Genomic DNA, 6,000 nt, shown 5'->3' on the forward strand with positions numbered 1-6,000 from the left:
TTGAAGTAGCGGTTAGGGGTTGAGGTTTAGACGGGGGACGTCTTAAAAAAGACCAGTATGCATAGACGGCATGACGACGCGCGCCTGGTTCTGTCCGTCTGGAATTAGCGGGCAGGGGGTCAGGCAGGAGAAGGGGTGCAGGGCTGAGACTGGGGGTGGCCATGCCTTCAGGTATGTGACTGCAGGGTGGACGTAGGGCCTGGCATTTGAAGGGACGCTGTGAGGGGTTGAAGGGCAGGCTGGGAGCTGTAGTGCCACGGCTTGAAGTAGCGGTTAGGGGTTGAGGTTTAGACGGGGGACGTCTTAAAAAAGACCTGTATGCATAGACGGCATGACGACGCGCGCCTGGTTCTGTCCGTCTGGAATTAGCGGGCAGGGGGTCAGGCAGGAGAAGGGGTGCAGAGCTGAGACTGGGGGTGGCCATGCCTTCAGGTATGTGACTGCAGGGTGGACGTAGGGCCTGGCATTTGAAGGGACGCTGTGAGGGGTTGAAGGGCAGGCTGGGAGCTGTAGTGCCACGGCTTGAAGTAGCGGTTAGGGGTTGAGGTTTAGACGGGGGACGTCTTAAAAAAGACCTGTATGCATAGACGGCATGACGACGCGCGCCTGGTTCTGTCCGTCTGGAATTAGCGGGCAGGGGGTCAGGCAGGAGAAGGGGTGCAGGGCTGAGACTGGGGGTGGCCATGCCTTCAGGTATGTGACTGCAGGGTGGACGTAGGGCCTGGCATTTGAAGGGACGCTGTGAGGGGTTGAAGGGCAGGCTGGGAGCTGTAGTGCCACGGCTTGAAGTAGCGGTTAGGGGTTGAGGTTTAGACGGGGGACGTCTTAAAAAAGACCTGTATGCATAGACGGCATGACGACGCGCGCCTGGTTCTGTCCGTCTGGAATTAGCGGGCAGGGGGTCAGGCAGGAGAAGGGGTGCAGAGCTGAGACTGGGGGTGGCCATGCCTTCAGGTATGTGACTGCAGGGTGGACGTAGGGCCTGGCATTTGAAGGGACGCTGTGAGGGGTTGAAGGGCAGGCTGGGAGCTGTAGTGCCACGGCTTGAAGTAGCGGTTAGGGGTTGAGGTTTAAACGGGGAACAAATTGGTATCGATGTTTTAAATTTCGATCTTCCTTTTGGCGTTTCAAATATTAGCGATCCACTTGGTGTAGATTATACTTATTGTCGACTATATATACATTCGATTTCTGATTGTCGATCATTTGTTTTGTCGACCTATTGGTTGTCGATCACATATACATTCGATTATTATTATTGTCGACCATACACATTGTCGAACACGTGATAGGTCGATAATATTTTGGGTCGAACATGGGTTGTTCGATTATAAGTATTGTCGATCTATTGTTTACCGATAGGGTTTCGGGTCGACCTTATATCTTTGTCGATGATGATTTTGTCGATTAGAAGTAATGGTCGATGTACGTATAGTCGATGTTCAATTGTCGACTAAGACATTGCCGATGTTAATGCGTCCGATTTAACGTCCGGATCCCGCTCTTCCTCATGGTTGGTAGGTCTGGACACTTTAGAGCACATTTCCAAAAGTTAAAACCTATAGAAATGATCCCTGAAAGTATAGTCTTAACCATAACAGCCTAGCATTTTTACTGCTGTGGGAAGGAGAGTCTTTTTAATATAATGGAGATTTTTAAAATGATCTCACAGTTGAACATATCTTGAATATATCAGATAGTAAGAAACTATGCTGCCTTTAAAATGTGGACCAACGATGGACTCAGCTTTTCTTACAGAATGTATTCTTCTATGATTGTGCACTCACTTGCTCATCTGCATATTTAAGATACTCTGGCCAACCAGGAAGCACCTCTGAAACAGCCGAGACACAGCTTAAAGCAGCAACAACAGCCTCAGCTAATAACGGACTATGGCACACAGAATGTCAGGATCACAAAACCAAACATATGTTATAGAGAAAAACAAAGTCTAAACACGTGCTTTTCTGGCATGGTGACAATTCTGCTTGGTAGATCACTAACGATCATGTTATATTTGCTGTGGGATGGGTGCTTTTGTTTCTGTTCCTCTACTGTTAGTTCATTTTACGCTGGGGGGATGTTCGATGCAACAGAACCTCATATGTAGGCTGGTATTTGAAGAGTAATAAGAGCGATAGATTACATAATATTAATGTAACAAAGATACTACCTTTTATATCTTTCTTTTATGACAAAAATGAGTAAACATGGGGAATAAACACGACAAATGACATACAAACCACCTCCTGCTTGCTTTTGGGTGTAATTTGTAATAAAACCATAAAGATATTCAAATGAACCATGTTAGTTTCACTGCTAGCCTTCATTTGGCATGGATTTCCTCTAAATGGTTTTCATATTAAAAAAAAGGGGGTTCCCCGAAATATGTACTGAAATGTTGCAACTACTCTACCTTACATCACAAATGCTTCCAAAATAATGTGTCCTCTGCTCCCCGGAAGGCTTCCCATCACGCCACAGCAGGTATGGACATCGGAAGCCTGGCATTAATTGGTTGCCGGGCTGATGACATCAAACGCAGCCATGCACATTGAATGATTGCAATGGTGTAACCATCAATTGCTTTACTGTGAACATGTGTAGAATCTTTCAGAGCTTTGTGCAAGCGTGCATTTACCTGAGCTGCGGACACCCCTTTCCGGGTGTCCGCAAATGCACAGAAGTACCTGAACATCGGATTGGCAACCATCGAATCCTCGCAATTTAGTGGAAAAGGGTACTTTGATCGAATTGGAAAGACTGTTGATTGGTAGCCATCGACCTCAAACGTCCATCCCTATGTCTTGTGAGCATGTACATAAATAGGTTGTGAAACAGAGGGTCTAATTCAGAGTTGTACGCAAACGCAGCCGTTTCCATACAACTGTGATGTTTGGTGATCTGTGACTGCGAGATTGCTCGCAGGGCCCCCTAAGCCTCAACATGATTCACATGCTGTGGCCAAAATGGTGTTATCCCACCCCTGTTTTGTAGGCTTGCCGAGGCCAGGGTCTGCGTCCTCCAGTGCAGAATTCCTGGTCTTGGCAGAGTGAAACCCCAGGCCATCCTGAGTAACCTGGTTGCTCAGATGGGCGATGTTCACGCAAGTGATCTAATGGCTGCTACTGCTTGCCGTACAACTTATAATCAGACCTAGAAACTCAGCACTTACACTGGACCAGGGCCATAACTAGGGGTCTGCGATCGGTGCTGCCCTGCAGTCAGTATTGCTGCAGCAGTGCCACCTGGAGTGCCCTTTGGATGCTTCAGGCAGGAGCCCTACAGTACGTACAACAGCTCGAAGCGTCCTCAGGGTGCTTCTGCATCCAAAGAGACAGCATCGGATCAATTGCGTAAACATCAACCGAGTACTCAGGATGGCCAGGCTGTTTGCGCTGCTGGGGCCAGGAAATTTGCATCAGACGATGCAGAGCCTGGCCTCGCCACTCCCAGAAAATAGAGGTACAACTTCCTGTTTTAGTGAAATCTACCCACCCCACACGTCTGCAGACTGTCCATCAGACTTGCGTCACAGAGGACACTGCGTGCGATCACACATGCGCCCACCATCGTAGACGTACATAAACCATTTGCTTTATGTACATCTTTGAATCAAGTCCTGCATACAGAGCAGTGGACATGATGCCGTGACAGAGGGTTGGACTGTCCAGCAGGGGCACAGGGGAAACCCTCGGCGGGCCCCACCTTCTCTTCTAGGGATCAGGTTCCAGATTGTGCACTTGAATGATAGATTACGCACATGTTGCCTTATAGTGCACAGGACTATGGTGTTTTTTCTGCATTACTGTTATTAATCTGGTACATTATTAAGCATGAACAAGCAGTTTTTACTATAAAATGATTAGCCAAGCCTCTGTGGCAGCTGGCCACCCCCCCCTCTGGAGACTGTCCACATCCTAAAATACGGTCCCCTACCATTGCAGTTCCCCGGTGGGCCCTACATGCCCAAGGCAGACACTGCCGCGACAGGAGACTCGGGTGTATGGATGCAGTAGAGGGGGACACTGCCGTGACAGGAGTGCCAGGTGCCTATGTGCAGAGAAGGGGACAATGCCATGAGTCGTGACAGTTTTGCTTTTATTTTTTTGTGCTGGAGCTCAGAGCAGAGAGCTGCAGTGTTACATGGAGCACCACCTGCTGGCCATTCATGCAGAACTGCACTTGCCATATAGTGTTAAGAATACTTCCAGTTTGAAGTGACAATCCCCAAATAAGCTTCACTTGAAAATATTTTGAAGATATAAAGCCAGCTCAGTAATAGGGATAAATCATGCCTGAATTTGCCACACAACAGGAATGGACATCAGAAAGCAATGATCCACAATCATCAATATTTTTTTTGTTCCCTCCAATTGACAGTCCTTTTCAATTTGATTCTGTAGAAGTGGAAACCATCGGCCCCTTTGTTCCGATGGCTTGTTCCTAATGTTTGGTGATGTCATCATGTCCCTTGCAGGGATCCTTTGACATGAGCACATTATCAATGTTTTTGGGCACATTGCATCATGCCACATGACAATAGCAGTACACATGGAGCCATAAGAAAATCTGTCATTAACAAGCATTAAAAACAACCACTCAGCTTGTAATCTCTTCCTCCATTTCTCCCATGATAGAAGAAAAGGAACGGTCATCAAAAGCAAACAGCAGCTACAATGAAGCAGCACTGAGAGCTCACTTCGCGCTCAGAAAAGATTACTATTGCTCTTCCTCATGGTTGGTAGGTCTGGACACTTTAGAGCACATTTCCAAAAGTTAAAAACTATAGAAATGATCCCTGAAAGTATAGTCTTAACCATAACAGCCTAGCATTTTTACTGCTGTGGGAAGGAGAGTCTTTTTAATATAATGGAGATTTTTAAAATGATCTCACAGTTGAACATATCTTGAATATATCAGATAGTAAGAAACTATGCTGCCTTTAAAATGTGGACCAACGATGGACTCAGCTTTTCTTACAGAATGTATTCTTCTATGATTGTGCACTCACTTGCTCATCTGCATATTTAAGATACTCTGGCCAACCAGGAAGCACCTCTGAAACAGCCGAGACACAGCTTAAAGCAGCAACAACAGCCTCAGCTAATAACGGACTATGCACACAGAATGTCAGGATCACAAAACCAAACATATGTTATAGAGAAAAACAAAGTCTAAACACGTGCTTTTCTGGCATGGTGACAATTCTGCTTGGTAGATCACTAACGATCATGTTATATTTGCTGTGGGATGGGTGCTTTTGTTTCTGTTCCTCTACTGTTAGTTCATTTTACGCTGGGGGGATGTTCGATGCAACAGAACCTCATATGTAGGCTGGTATTTGAAGAGTAATAAGAGCGATAGATTACATAATATTAATGTAACAAAGATACTACCTTTTATATCTTTCTTTTATGACAAAAATGAGTAAACATGGGGAATAAACACGACAAATGACATACAAACCACCTCCTGCTTGCTTTTGGGTGTAATTTGTAATAAAACCATAAAGATATTCAAATGAACCATGTTAGTTTCACTGCTAGCCTTCATTTGGCATGGATTTCCTCTAAATGGTTTTCATATTAAAAAAAAGGGGGTTCCCCGAAATATGTACTGAAATGTTGCAACTACTCTACCTTACATCACAAATGCTTCCAAAATAATGTGTCCTCTGCTCCCCGGAAGGCTTCCCATCACGCCACAGCAGGTATGGACATCGGAAGCCTGGCATTAATTGGTTGCCGGGCTGATGACATCAAACGCAGCCATGCACATTGAATGATTGCAATGGTGTAACCATCAATTGCTTTACTGTGAACATGTGTAGAATCTTTCAGAGCTTTGTGCAAGCGTGCATTTACCTGAGCTGCGGACACCCCTTTCCGGGTGTCCGCAAATGCACAGAAGTACCTGAACATCGGATTGGCAACCATCGAATCCTCGCAATTTAGTGGAAAAGGGTACTTTGATCGAATTGGAAAGACTGTTGATTGG

General features: G+C 45.9%; 1 non-coding gene and 1 pseudogene across 1 annotated transcript; both read right to left on the reverse strand.

Annotated features, from left to right (window-relative positions):
• Positions 1-1,497: 1,497 nt before the first annotated feature.
• On the reverse strand, positions 1,498-1,590 carry LOC135054080 (small nucleolar RNA U3; annotated as a pseudogene).
• A 3,007-nt stretch (positions 1,591-4,597) lies between these two features.
• LOC135052930 (small nucleolar RNA U3) lies at positions 4,598-4,817 on the reverse strand. The gene has a single exon (XR_010242353.1). It is a non-coding gene; the product is annotated as a small nucleolar RNA U3 (small nucleolar RNA).
• Between the last annotated feature and the right edge of the window lie 1,183 nt (positions 4,818-6,000).

The sequence above is a fragment of the Pseudophryne corroboree genome, chromosome 2 (assembly GCF_028390025.1).
Source record: "Pseudophryne corroboree isolate aPseCor3 chromosome 2, aPseCor3.hap2, whole genome shotgun sequence".
NCBI lineage: Eukaryota > Metazoa > Chordata > Amphibia > Anura > Myobatrachidae > Pseudophryne > Pseudophryne corroboree.